Source organism: Mustela lutreola, chromosome 3 (genome assembly GCF_030435805.1).
Source record: "Mustela lutreola isolate mMusLut2 chromosome 3, mMusLut2.pri, whole genome shotgun sequence".
Lineage (NCBI taxonomy): Eukaryota > Metazoa > Chordata > Mammalia > Carnivora > Mustelidae > Mustela > Mustela lutreola.
Window position 1 is genome coordinate 19,582,562 of NC_081292.1, and position 15,257 is coordinate 19,597,818.

At 44.2% G+C, this 15,257-nt stretch overlaps 1 long non-coding RNA gene across 1 annotated transcript in view; it reads left to right on the forward strand.

The window, feature by feature from the left end:
* LOC131826456 (uncharacterized) overlaps window positions 1-15,257 on the forward strand; it is a 45,426-nt gene that overhangs the window by 314 nt on the left and 29,855 nt on the right. The window lies entirely within an intron of this gene.

Below are 15,257 nucleotides of genomic sequence, written 5' to 3' on the forward strand. Positions count from 1 at the left end.
TAGCTGCCCGGCACCTGTTCTGAAAATGAGTAACGAGTAGCTCAGCTGGAATGAAGTAGGAATCCACTTCCGGAGCAGAAACAGGCTCCCAATTTAATTATGTGCGCACCTTCAACGGAGAGAGACCTTGAGGGAATGGTTAGACTGTGGTTGTTTTAAAATCACAGCTTGCGAATGTTAAAGATGTGCATTTCAGTTATACCTTTGAATCTTGTTTTATTGCATTCTCGGGCTTCTGGCAAGAAGCTATTATTAAGAGTGGTAGATATAATGTGCTTGCCCTCTTTGTAAAAACAGTAAAATCTTTATGGGGAGAGAAAAGGAGAGTTTGCTGCAGCTTTTAGTGGTCGAGTTCATTACTGTATCAAGGTATCAAGGTATCAAGCCCTGTATCAAGCACTGTATCAAGCCCGGTGCACTAATTCCTAGACTTCTACATCATATAGAAAATCATCCTTTCGCAGTGCCTGGGTGGCTCCGTGGGTTAAGCCTCTGCCTTCGTCTTGGTTCATGATCTCAGGGTCTTGGGATCGAGCCCTGCCTTGGGCTTCCTGCTCAATAGGGAGTCTGCTTCTCCCTCTACTCCACCTTCCTGCTCATGATCTCTCTCTTGCTCTCATTCTCCCGCTCTCTCTCAAATAAAATCTTAAAGAAAAAAAAAAAAAGCTATCTTTTCGGCTCATGAAACCCAGGATATGAGGCTTGCTGTTCCAGGTTTAAAGGTGACTACAATGTCAGGAAAAATAAGACTAAAGTTCGCTTCTTCTAACCGATGGAGAAGGTGACCAGAAAGAGAGAAGGGCGATGAAGTGATCAGAGGGCACGTCCAGCTATCCTTTCCTTGGGATAAAGCTTAAAACCTGGAGAAGAAAGCCAATAGGAAGAGAGATTTCTACGTCCTCCTCAGTCAAGACTCTGGAAAGGGACCACCACTTCCCAGGGTGCCCGACTTGGCAATAGCCACGTCAAAGTAAGTCTGGTGTCCACCTTTGTGGTTGGTGGAGGGAAGCCTTGACTTCGAGTTTCTCTAGGCAGTTCCCTGTCCAAGGGTCCAGGAGATCCTGAAGCTCCAGGAAAGCCTGGAAGGCAGCAGAGCGGGGAACCTGAAGACCTACCGCTGGTCCACACTGAGAAAAGATGAGATAGCTCTGAGGCAGAGGCTAGGGGTGGGTGGGCAGAGCCAGAGGGCCAGGCGGAAGACATGGCTCAAACTCAAGTGAGTTAAGGGCCAGAAATAGCGAAAGTAAGACTAAGACAGGTAAGGAGGAACCCCGAGCCCCAGCCGGACAGAGAGAAAGCAGATGATACATTACTACAGCTACAGCCTGTTAAAGGCAGAAGATATGAAAATGTCCTCCCACTTGGGCCAAACACCTTTATTAAGTCACAAGCAAGACAGCTTTGCTCCCTCCACTTCTTTGGGGTGTCTGTTAGCCTGGCTCTCCTTTGCCTTTTGATTCATGAAAAATCCCTTCATCTCCCTATTTCTCTAGGGAACTTACACCAAGTCTCTGGTATTGAAGCCGAGAGCAACTTGAATGGCATTGAACTTAAAAACTTCTCTCTGTTAATCCCCAGCAAGTGTCCCAACTTTCTGAACCCCAAAACACTTTTACTCCTCGGGGAGCCTGCATGCCTTCTGTATCTGGCACGGTGCCTGGGAGATCAAGAGGAAACCACTAGTTTCCCCAGTTTGGGGAGTCTTAGCCCTAGGGACCAGACACCAGTTGTAACTCATGCATCAAGCTTTCATGCTACTAGGACTCTTGACCGTTGGTCCATGCCTAACTTGGACATTCTTTTTCGCGCTCCTGTTGGCCACAAAAATGCAGCTAGACTCTGAAGCCCTCACCAGTCTGAGGAATCTCAACAAAGATTATGACGTTTCAATCAGAAACAGAACTCAAGAGTCTGCAAAGAGCACCCATAATGTATCTATCTGTCTTTCTGCCAGGCAATGCAACCAGGGACGGCTACAGGTCTAAGGCTCTGGGATGACTCCTGCCACTGGTCTGGCCAAAATTCAAAAAAGAGTTGGTGGAGTGCGCGGAGGGCAAGAGATTTCATGCTGGTGACTTACTTAGATTTATGGGTGCTGACTGGACCACGCCCCCCCCCCCTTCCCCCGGCGGCTTCAATTCCCATCTCCGCCACTTCTGGTGCGGCTTCAGGAAAGTCGCTTAGCCTCTTGGTAACTCTGCATTCTCACCTGAAAAATGAGGGTCATAACAACACCCACCTTGGAGAGTTATTGCAAACGTTTAGTGATTCAGAATGAGATGATCCATGTAAGTCTGTGGAGTCTGACTCATAGGAAGGACAATAAGTCTTTTCTGCTATTTATTACGGGTTTAATGGCTTTGCTAGCTAGGAGAGGCAAAGTTTAAATACTCTAGAAATAAACACATTTTTATACCCAGATTGTACTGATCAATACAAAATCTTCCTTAATTTATACTGATTCTAAACCCTAGCCTACTAAACAGCCACACAGGGATATAATGAATATTATTCTCTCTACCTTTGTTTTTTTTTTTTTTTTTTTAGATTTTATTTATTTATTTGACAGAGATCACAAGTAGGCAGAGAGGCAGGCAGAGAGAGAGAGAGGAGGAAGCAGGCTCTCCGCGGAGCAGACAGCCCGATGCGGGGCTCGATCCCAGGACCCTGGGATCATGACCTGAGCCGAAGGCAGAGGCTTTAACCCACTGAGCCACCCAGGTGCCCCTCTACCTTTGTTTTCAAGAAGAATTATCACCCGGTTCTTGGGCGAATTGCCCGAGGCAGACTGTACTTAGAGCAGAACTCAAGTGGCCCATGAAAGGAACAGTGAAGGGGCAGAATCGTGACCTTCAGAAAACATGGAGACGAAGCTCTTGCCAGCTTCTGACCCTTTCAACTGGGGACTATGAACATGTGGGTTGAGCGGAGCCCGGGGCCTGCAGAAGTGTTTCGTTTTGCTGGGGAAGTGGATTTGTTCTATTTTGTCTGAAAACAAACAGCGCCAGGAGTTGTTTTTGGAGTGCACGTTCTGCATCACCCACAACCCCACAGCTTACTCTTGTCTTGGTCCCCATCGCCCCTCACGTGGCCACTATCCACCTGTCATTTAGGTATTTGAACTCTCTCCTCACTATCATGCGTCTCCTCTCAAAAATGCAGAATCCACACACAGCAGCAATCCCCAGAGTCAACACCCCTGCGAGGCTGCCTGTCCCCCTCTCCTTCTACACAGTTCTTCCCCCCCCCCCCCGCCAGCGGCACGTAGGTTGCATTGGACGGAACGGGGGAGGCTCCTTTAATCTTCCCAATGTTTCTCGCCTTTCTACCGGGCGAGACAAATTACTTGCTTCTTTTCACTGTTTCGCCCTTTTTTTTTTTTTTAATATTTTATTTATTTGTGTGTGAGAGAGAGAGCATAAGCAGGGGAAGCGGCAGGCAGAGGGAGAAGCAGGCTCCCCGCTGAGCAAGGAGCCCGATGTGGGACTTGATCCCAGGACCCTGGACCATCACCTACGCCAAAGGCAGACACCCAACTGAGCCACCAAGGAATCCCTCTTTTCACAGTTTTTAAACAGTGTGACTCTTGGCTCTGAAGTCTTCTTGGTAAACAACAAGGCAACAGGCAGACCCAAGGCTGTAGGGATCTTCTGACTCACTGCAGAAGCTGTAAGTGCAAAACTCCAAGCTTCAGGCTGGGTGGGAGAAGCTTCCAGGCTTTGGGACTCCTTTTCTTGCCTCCATGTTTCTTCATATCCAGCAGGAGCTCTTGATGACACCGTTTTTATTTCCTGTGCTCAGGTACATTGTAAGTTAGGTTAAGTTTCCGGAAACTGCATTCACTGAAAATGCATACATTTCTACCTTTATCTACTGCTAGCTTCAGAATTCCAATTCTTATATTATTTCGAAGATGGTCATTTGTTTGTTTCTTCTTTTGTTCTTTAGTCAGGAATGAAATATTTTAGAGGAGCAGACAGAAGACTGGTGGCATAACTACATAATGGCTCTGTTTCTTTTCGTCTGTGGCCCTTTGGTCATGCGCGCCCCACCTCCATCACAATTTCCCCAAGCCTCATTTCCTTGCATATGAAGATAGAATCAAGCAATATTTTGGGGTCCATTGCCTTGTGCTAAGAGCTTGGCTTACCTGGGAAAGCCAAAGAGAAAATGCCCATGCGAGGCACAGTCTGTTTGGGAGACCGCTTACCTGGTTAATGCCACCATGTTACACAACTCCAGGGGGCACCATCTCCACAGATTTGTGTCATTGTGTCTCCCACTGTTGTGCAGTATGAGGCCAACCTGGCCTGCGCATGCACTGACCCCATAAAACATGGTTTGACCTCTTTTGTACCTGAATGCCTCTACTCTAAATCAAATCCATGTATCTATTTGTAATAATTCCTACTGGGTCTAACTCAAGACTTTATAAAATGACAATAGAATTCTTTGGGACAGACTTACACAAGCTAATGATTTTCAGCAGTTCCTTGGTGAGAATTAATTGGTGTTCTCTGGTAGGACACCAGCGTTCAGTAACTGGATCTTAAGCTGCGTAATTATAGATGTTAACTGTATAGTAAGTATAAGTAATTTCATTCTAGAGTGTGGGTTCAGTCTGCCCCCGCAGATTTTATTATTGTTTCATAAATTCTGAGGTACTGGGGATTTCCTAACAATTCAACCCATAGCATCCATTTTCCTAAAGATGGCATTTCTATGTGCTGTTTTTTTTTTTTAAAGGTTTTTTAAAAAAGATTTTCTTTATTTGTTTGAGAGAAAGAGAGAGAATGAGAGAGAGAGAGAGAGAGAGCATGAGAGGGGAGAGGTCAGAGGGAGAAGCAGACTCCCTGCTGAGCAGGGAGCCCTATGTGAGACTCAGTCCGGGGACTCTAGGATCATGACCTGAGCCAAAGGCAGTTACTTAACCAACTGAGCCACCCAGGCGCCTGGCATTTCTACGCTTGGTACATATTGCAGTCTGACTCTGGACATGTGCCGGGTTCAGTCACTTGGGGTTTGCCGATGTTCTTCCAGATCAACAATCTGCTCCTCCTGTATCAAAGAACGTGATTGGAGTCTGCTCCCTTTGATGAGAAGAGAGGGTGTGATTGTTCGAAAATAAAGCACTGCTCTGTTTTGCTTTCTTTCCCCTTTGAGCAGAAACATACACACTACAACATTTCTTGTGTAAAACCAGTATAAGAATCTCTGATTGGCTAAAATTTGGGCCTGCTCCCAACTTTTTCACTGCCGATTGGGTATAAGCCAGTCCTTTTTAAGATTATGATTGTGATCAAGTTTGAAATAGATTTATTGGATTGTCACTAACATTTTTAGAAAAATGAAATAGAACAGGGCTGGATAGAATAGAACTCAATTAAATTGAAAAAGAGAACTACAGGGGCCACCTGTGGCTCAGTAGGTTAAGCATCTGCCTTCGGCTCAGGTCATGTTCCCGGAATCCTGGGATGGAGCCCCATGTCTGGGTGTCTGTTTCCCTGCTTAGTGAGAAACCTGCTTCTTCCTCTTCCTCTACCCGTCCTCCCTGCCCATGCTCTCTGTCTCCCTCTCTGCCTAATAAGTAAATAAAATCTTAAAAAAAAAAAAGAAAGAAAGAAAAAGAGAACAACAGAATGCATCCTACATAGTATGGGTATATATTGGTCATGAGTCCCCAGAGTAACAGAACTAGGATGTATATATAATATAGTATGATATGATATAATATAGGTAGTAGATAGAATATAGAGTTATTTTTTTAAAGATTTTATTTATTTAACAGAAAGAGAGAGAGAGAGAGAGAGAGATCACAAGTAGGCAGAGAGGCAGGCAGAGAGAGAGGAGGAAGCAGGCTCCCTGCTGAGCCCAATGCAGGGTTCGATCCAGGACCCTGGGATCATGACCTGAGCTGAAGGCAGAGGCTTAACCCACTGAACCACTCAGGCACCCCACGTATAGAGTTATTTTAAAAATATATAAGATACACATTTGTATCAGAATATATAGTATATATGCAAGAATTCATATATTAATATATTATGTATAGTATATATGATATACAGAGAATATATATCAAACATATTATATATATATATATATTATATGTATAAAGAGAATTATTTTAAGGAATCAGTCTATCTGGAGGTTAGCAAGTCCAAAATCTGCAGAATGAATCAGCAGACTAGAGACCCAGGAAGAGCCAATGTTGAATTTCAGGTCCAAAGGCTATCTCCTGGCAGAACTCCCTCTTGTTCAAGGGATGGTCAGTATTTGGTTCTACTCAAACCTCCAACTGATTGGATAAGGTCCATCCATGTCACGTTATGGGTGACAACCTACCTTACTTAAGGTCCACTAATTTAAATGTAAATCTCCTCTAAAAACACCCTCGCAGAAACATCCAGAGTAGTGTTTGACCCAATATCCAAGCCCCACGGCCCCAGCCAAGTTGACGCATAAGGTTGACCATCACAGTTCATATCTGTGGTGGTCATTCATGCTGTTGAGCAGATACTTTTGGTACTTTTCCCAGGCATATGTCAAATCACTTTTCCCCACCCTCTGGGTATCGCCAGGTGACTTGGTCCAAGAAATGTGAGCAGAAGTGAGACGTGTCACTCCAGGTGGAAGTTTTGAGCACTGGTGTGGGACCTGCCATGTTCTCTTTCCGTCCTTGACTGAGGGTGATAACCTTTGGGAAGGAGGCTGCTCTGTCAGCCTGAGTCCCGGGGTGAGGACAAAGTGAAGCAGGACCCCAGCTGCCTCATGATGCATATGACACAAGCCAGGACAAAATCTCTGTTGTTTTATCATTTGGAGATTTCTCATTTCTGTGGTATAATCTATTGGATCTGACCATTTCAGTATGCTCCATAAAATTTACATTTCAGTTATGTGTATGTACTTGTGTGTGTGTGTGTGTGCGCATGTGTGTGTGTGTGTGCACTGAGCCATTATACAAAATGAATCTCTTGCTCTAGGTTATGAATAAGATGCTTGATAGCCGATGACACCGATGACCATTTTACCTTATATCATTAATTAGCAAAAAAAAAAAAAAAAAAAAAGACTAGAACTGGAAGGGCATGAAGAAATGAATTAGTTCACTGCACTCTTTTTAGAGATAAGGCTACGGAAGCCGAAAAGGGTCAAGTAATTTATCTGAGGTCACAGAGTGACTAGGATTCAAACAAGATTAAAACTTCAATCCAGCCCTGTACCCTTGGGGCTAATAATACATTATATGTTAATTAAAAATTATTTTAAAAAAGGACTTCAAGCCAGCATTTTACTATAAAGCCCTACTTTAGCAATAATTTTGTAAAAGTGCCTTGAAAACTACAAAACATCAACAAACTGCAAAGTAATGATGTTATCACAAGAGACGGGTACAATGTGATGGTTAAGGGCTTAGCCTTTGTAAACCTGGTTTCAGATGCCGGCTCTGCCGCTTATAGCCTGCGTGACTTTGAGAACACTATTAACCTCTTTGAATCTCTGCTTTCTTATTTATAAAATGAGAATAATCTTATCTCATATTTTCCAGATGAATAAATGAGATAGTGTAAAGTTCTTCACGATGTGTTTAGTTAGGAGCACAATGTTTGGCTCATGATAAATGATAATAATTTATTTGTAATAAGTATAATATCAAAGAATTTGGCTTAAAAAAAAAAAAGTAGAGGAAAACCACTCCTAGGCTTCAAAAGAACCAGAATTTGGAGCAGAACAAGCACTGTTTCTCAGCTACAGCACTAGGGAAATTTGGAGCCAGGTAAATTCTTTGCTATGGGGGCTGCCTGTGCACGGTAGGAGGTTTAGGAAAGATATTGAAGTAGTAGACAGATGGTATGAGTCCGTTTCTAACCTTTGGCATTCTTGACATTTGGGGCTGGATAGTTCCTTGTTGTAGGGGGCTGTCCTGGGTAACGTAGGGTTTTAAGAAACATCCCTGGTCTTCATCCACTGGTTGCTAGTGGCTCCCAGTCAGAATAACCAAATATATTCTCAGACGTTGCTAACTATCCCTCTGGGGCAAAATCAGTCCCTGTTGAAAATGCCTATTGCATGGTTCTTCAATTACTTCTTCCTAGGAGCGAACTAGAACATAAAAGAGGGCTTATCTCTCTGAGAGAAAGGTATCCAGACTTCCTAGTCTTATACTTTATCGGCACTATCTGCTCAATGTCTATCTGACCAACTGGAACAAATTCCCCACGAAAGTCCTGCATCTGTCTTGTTTTCTGCTCTGTCTCCAGAGTGTATACAGCAAGCACATAGCAGATGTGCAAACAAACAAACAAACAAACAAAATGCAATTGAAATAAAGAGATGAAAGAATTTTTTTCGGCATTCCCTATCTATAACAATACAAACAGGGTTCCGACAGGATCAACAGGGCAGACTTGTTCTGTGGAAAGTTATCTCCTTTCTCCAGCTTTGTCCCATCTCTAAAATAAAGATTCCCTCAAGAGAGTCTATTCTTACAAAACAATTAAGATCTTCAGACAGGGGTCTAAAAAGAGCAAAACAGGGTCTCAGCTTTTACAAGCAGCCATGGGGGCTCAAGAGCCAGCACAATAAACCCCTTACACGTCAAACTAATAGAAAGGCAGGAGGTGGAGTTGCCTCAAAATAGCCTTTAGTGAAGGAAAGGACAGGTCTAGTGCTGGATCTGGGGCCTTGGGGGTGGTGGTTGGTTCTGGAGACACACAGGAAGGCATGGCAAAGTCACAGTAGATCTGACTCCAGTCCCCCCCCCCCCCCCCCCCCCCGCTAGCTGAGGTTGCAGGCTGCTCCCTGGAAACAGAGTTACCTAGGTCATGATATTTTCTTGTGTTCTAGATCACTCTGCCCTTGTTCTTTCTCCCGTGTGGTTGTGCGTGAACCTGAAAAAGGTGTGCCTCCTCTCTTCTGCTCTAAAACCATGTGAGCCACTTGCTGGTCTTGAGACTCTGCCCAGATACACAAGACTGACAATAACTATTCTGTTTCATTCTAACCTCTTTCTGGAAACAACGCCTCTTCTAACTGTTCTGGCAATCATGCATCATATTTCTCATCTATCAATTGAGTGGATTCTTGTGGTTCTTGGTGGCATCCATTCAAGACACCGCTTTGGCTTTCCTGCATCCAACAGCTGGACCCCATCTGTGCCCATGGCTTCCTTGACTACCTCCCTCAGTTTACTTTTCTCCATGAGTCTATGACTTTGTTGCTATGTATGGATCTCATTCCCAGCAGCATTGCTGCCCATGTTTATCATCTCTTACATGCTTCCCTGCATGCTTTCTTCATCTATCTCTTACTTTGTCCTCGGACAAAACACCAATCCCCTTTGCTTCTCTACCAAAGATGGTCTCTGTAAGGATCTTCCAGCAATCAGCAGTAAAGGGAGTGTTGTTTTTGTGACCCAACAGAAAATGAGCAAAGACTTGAACAGACATTCTTTTTTTTTTTTTTTAAGACTTCATTTATTTATTTGACAGAGATCAAGTAGGCAGAGAGGCAGGCAGAGAGAAAGAGGAGGAGGCAGGCTCCCTGCTGAGCAGAGAGCCCGATGCGGGGCTCGATCCCAGGACCCTGAGATCATGACCTGAGCCGAAGGCAGAGGCTTTAACCCACTGAGCCACTGAGCCACCCAGGCGCCCCTTGAAGAGACATTCTTAAATGAGAATATCTGAATGGCCAATAAACATAGGAAAATGTGCCTTACTGGCCTCCAGGGAAATACAAATCAAAACCACCATACACTGCCACCACATGCTCACCACAGTGAGTGAGGATGGAAAACACCCAGTGTTGGTCTTCAAGCTAGTGCATTTCAAGTGGTGCTATAACTTGGTACAACCACTTTGGAATACTGTCCACTAAAACTAAATATATGTAATCCCCTACAACAATGATTGCTTATGCCCCTCCAAAGACATATTCTAGAATGTTCATTTGGGTACCATTTTTAGTTGCCTCAAACTGGAACTATCTCAATGCCCAGAAACCAAAGAGTAGAAAAATAAACCACGTTATAATCTCACAATGGAAGAAGCACTGGGAATGAACTATGTACAATCTCATGCGGCGGCACGAACAAATCACACAAAATGTTGAGCAACAGACACCAGACACGAAAGGAGGATGTACTCTATACTACCATTCAGGTAAAGTACTAGAACAGATTAAACAAATGCATGCTCTTAGAAGTGATAATAGTTACCTTTAGTGATAGGGGAGCACGTGGGATGTCTCTTGATTTGGGTGCTGGTTAGATGGGTGTGTTCATTTTGTAAGTATTCATGAAGCTGTGCAATTACGATCAATGCGTATTTCTGGGTTTATGTTATACATTATCAGGAGTCAGATTATCTGGAAGCAGACTCCAAGATGGAGATTGATATACAGTAAGATGTTGGGGTGGGTGCTTTCACGAGCAACATCTTAGAGTCCAGGCATGATGGAGCAGAGGGAGAAATGACAGGGAAACAGTGTAAGCAAAGGCCTTCACCAGTCCAAGAGGAGAGAGCTCGGGAATTAAATGACCCTTCAGAGTCACCCCAAAGGGGTCAAGCCTTTTATGCCTAAACTCCGCAGCCATTCTCTTTTGAGAGGTTTTCTTTTTAGTGTTTGTGTGCTTTCTGTTTAGCAAGTTCATTCTTTCTTCAAAGCCATGGACTGCCCCCAGGGAAGGGGGCATGATCTAGGATGAGGCAGCTCTCTCTCTCTCTCTTTTTTTAACCTCCCCCCACCATCTCATGGTGAGAATACTTAAGTTTCTACTCTTGTAGAAGTTTCTACTCTTGATAATTTCAATTATACAATACTGGAGTCCCCGTGCTGTACATTAGATACTCAGACCACAGCCATCTTAGAGCTGAAAGTTTGTACCCTTGACCAATCTCTCCCTATTTTCCCCAACCCTAGTTCCTGATAACCATCTTTCCACTCTCTGTTTCTAGGAGTTCAGCTTTCTTTTTTAGATTCCATGTGTAAGTGATACCATGCACTACTTGTCTTTCTTGGTCTGGCTTATTTTCCTTAGCAGAACACCCTCCAGCTTCACCCACATTGTCACAAATGACGGGCTGAAGCAAATTCCATTGTACATTTAGACTGTATTTTCTTGATCCAGTCATCCAATGGAAGACATTTAGGTTGTTTTCGTACCTTGGCTATTGTGAGCACTGCAGCATGGCTCTCGTTAGCAGAGGGCTTGGACTGGAGGTGGCCAGCCAAGCACTACCGCCTACCAGCCCTTCCAGCAGCCAGACTGAGGAACAGGCCCCAGTCTACAACAAGACCACAGCAACTACTACGTATTTGAATAAAAAGATAAAAAAGAAATACTCTGTCTTGGATTATGAGACAAGAGAGAAGAAACATTTGAAAGAAGAAATGAACAAAATGGAACAGGGAACATGTGCACTGACCAAAGCCTAGTGCTAAAATGATCACTTCAACTTCCAGTAATTCGTTTCATGTTCCGGAACGCTGAGCCAAGGTGAACTATGGCATGTTTCATTAACTACTTATCCTGGACCAGATGCTAGTGCATGTTTGTTTATTCACATACTGCTGAGTTCTAAGAAGAATTTCCTGTGAGTTGTTCAGATACTCACAATCCAGCAAGAGAAAATTTACCTATTAATAGCCTGTTGAGGAATCTCCCATTATTATGTGGGGTTCCAAAGAATGGTTTCAGCTTCAACTTTGTTGCCTGTTTCCGAAGGGCAGGACTTACAGGGGACATTCCTGCTGATCAGCACTGTGGTAAGGACAGTCCTACCCACTCCATCAGGGCTTGGCTTAAACTGGTTGGTTATTCATTAGAGTAAAAGCTGCAGTTTTCTGAAAGGCACGACTTTGAGGTTGAAGAGCTCTCTCCACGAAGCACTGTGCCCTCTGTAGTGGCAAGGGGCCCATTGTGAAATCAAATTCCACTGGATCAACCCTCTACCCTGTCCTTTGGCTGGGAGCCCACATGGGAGCCCACATCCAAAGCCCACAGTCACCCAGTCCGCCTTCCGCACATTTGTCCACTTTTTTCTCTCTGGGAAGGGTTGGGCTGGGACAAGCAGATTGCTAGTGAGAGTTAGCCACCAAGAAATCCTCTTCAAGGTGGGTAGAAGGTGATGTCTCTGTGTTCCATGTTTCCTCGTAAATGGTTATGCTTTCCAACAGTGGAGGCGAAGCAGGGGCCAGCAGCAGCAGAACTGGGAGCTTGTTCGAGCTGGGACGGAAGGGATGTCCACCTCTAACAGTCTCCTTCTCAACCCTTTTCTATCGAATCCTCATTTTCCTTTCTGTTCCCCAAATCTCCATTTGAAACTTGAGGGGCTCAGTGCCTTGAGCCTCTGCCAATGGCTTTTTGGAGTAAGCTCCCTTCACTTGAGAGGTGCTAGAGGCTCGTAGTAATACTGCGTCCTGGGACCGTACATGTCACTAACAGGCCATTATATACTAGGTTATAAAGGCATAGAACAATCCAGCAGTTTCCCGGATTGCAGCGTTCATGATTCACACTCTTTCCAGGTAGCTGCTGCATCTGCCAGCTGTGTTTTATATAGGGTGTATTTTATCTAACAGCTGTGTTTCGTGTTTCCACACTGCCAGTGGATTTGGCAGGAGGAACTCTATAAAAGGCCATCATAGTGGGTGTGTACAGTTTTATCTCCAAGGAAAGGTCTTCTCTTTGGAAAAATGCTCTTCAAACTAGTGCTCCTATGTCTTCGACACTGGAAGGGCATAGGAACCAAGGTGAACCAATCATAGGAATCCGTCCTTTTGCTCACAAAGATTGGTCCAGGGTTGGTCATGCGACACAGGCCAGATGACTTGAAGCTGTGGGGCAGGACATTTCACAGTGAAGCCGATGGAAAAGCATCCTTTCCTCACGGACCGGTCAGCTGTAAGAATTCAAACCTGGCAGCTGTGCCCACTGCGACATAGGCTTGTGTGAATAAAGGCCATACACGAGAAGGAGAAAGTAGAGAAAAGTAACAGCTACACAGAGAGTGAGATCCTCGGCAGCCTTTTAGGTTTTACTCACCCTGATTTCCTAACACTCACTCAGTTTTGCCAATTCCCGGTTTGCTTAAGCAGGCCCAGTTTACACCTGTCGCCTCAGCTTAATCATTGATAGCTCCGTCTTACGTTCTCAGAAGTGTTCCAGGTGAATGATGAAGTGTATAATCATTGTTCTACTGCAATGCGGCTAAATAAAGCAATAAAGTCTCCCCGCGCCCTAAGTTAGTTTAAGCTGGTTTTATGTCACTTGCTGCCCCCAAAATCATGATTGATCTAGGGGTATCTGAGTGGCTCAGTGGATTAAGCCTCTGCTTTTGGCTTAGGTCATGATCTCAGGATCCTGGGATCGGGCCTGGGATCGGGCCTGCGTTGGGCTCTCTGCTCAGCAGGGAGACTGCTCCCCCCTCCCCACCCCACTCTCTCTGCCTACTTGTGATCTCTGTCTGTCAAATAAATAAATAAATATTTTTAAAAAAATTTTTAAAAATCATGATGGAGCTATCACTCTTTTCTAAATTAATCAGGAAATCTTTTCCTAGTACAACTCCAAACTTTGATCGTCTCCACTTGCTTGAATTCACTGGCAGACACCCGATTATCTATCTGTTTCTTGGTCTCCATTTATTCTATAGCATTGACCCCCTGTGCTGTTCCAAGCATACCCTGCCCTGATCACGGGCCCTTTACTCCACACTTCACCACCCAAAACCAGCATCACCCTAAGTGACAATGGAGCTAGTCTTTATATATTGTGTTTCTCCCCAGAGCATAGTCATGACCCAGTTTGGGCTCGTATTTATAGGAGATCCGGGGGAGGTTTCCTGCTGCACTCCTTCCCTTGCCTCAAGTCCATCCTGCTGGATCCTGTCCATCAGGCTCTTCCCTTTGCCAACATCACATCAAAGCCAGTTTCCAACACCCTCCAGCTTGATTCCGTCTCCAGGTGGAGTCTTTCTTCCTGATTGTATCACTCCACACTTCTGCCCTGTTCCCCATTTTTGGCTTCTGGTTTTGTAACACATTTTCCTGCTCATGGCTCTTCTCACAATTCTAAACTTTCAGGACTGTTTCCTTAGCTTTGCATTTTGGTTCTTTCTTTTCCCTCCATCCTTTCTACTACTTATCAAAGGCTTTGGCTGATACATCATTCATTCTAGTTCGGTTCAATCTACCACAGAGATCTGGTACCTTTTCATTAGCTTGCAGGAGGCACATCTGCTGGTTCATCCCAAACTGATGAAGGATGTAGTTTAAAAAAAAAAAAATACTGGTCCTGGAGTCAGACACACGTGATTCACATCCCAGCTCTGCCATTATTGTCAGTGTGAAACCCAGGACTTACCCCCAGCAGAATGACATGTTAGAGCTTTCCAAAAACCTCACACAGTTTTGCAGATTTGTTTCATGTGCAAATCTTTTTTCCTGCTTTATTTGGTATTAGTTATTAGATACATTTGTTCTCCTTTTCTCCAATACCACTGTATTAGAGTAAGGTCATTTATGCTACAATAACAAATTCCCCCAAATCTCAGTGGCCTCAATAATACGAATTGGTTTCCTGCTCATATCATAGCCGGACCTGAGTCAGGACGTTTTCTTTAGCAGACAATTCAGGGATCCTGGCTCTTTCCATTGTGTGGCTGCTCTATCCCAGAATCCTTCTCTTCTGGACCCATGTTAGAGTGAGAGTGGGAGTGTAAGATTTCACAGGATATTTTTATAGCCAGCCCGAGAAGTGGTATATATAATGTCTATCCACATACCAGTGGCCAGAACCAAATCACATTGTCGTACCCAAATTCAAGGCTGTAGACTTCCCAGGAAGAGAAAGCAGGATTGGCAAGTAAGCGTCTAGTCCGTCTAGGACAGTCACATTTCCTAGTTGGTGTGTGCGGAAAATAAAACCAATGATGGTATTATTTATTATAATCAGCATAATCATATTAAGCACTTACACGCCAAGCAGATTATTGGCTCTTTTCATGGTTCATCTCATGTCATTTAATGCTCACAGCAACTTTATGAGGTTCCAAATGGCTCGTGTAGAAATAGCTGGCGGAAATGTGGTGGTAGAAATACCGGTATCAGCAATCATTCATTTAATTTCTGTGTGTCTTTTACATTCCCCAGGGCAACTGCCCAAGTTAGGATGTTAAAATAGTGTCCTAGTGCTGTCTTTAATGCATATGTTTAAAGATAAACCATTTTGTAGTAGAGTCACATGCTAGAGG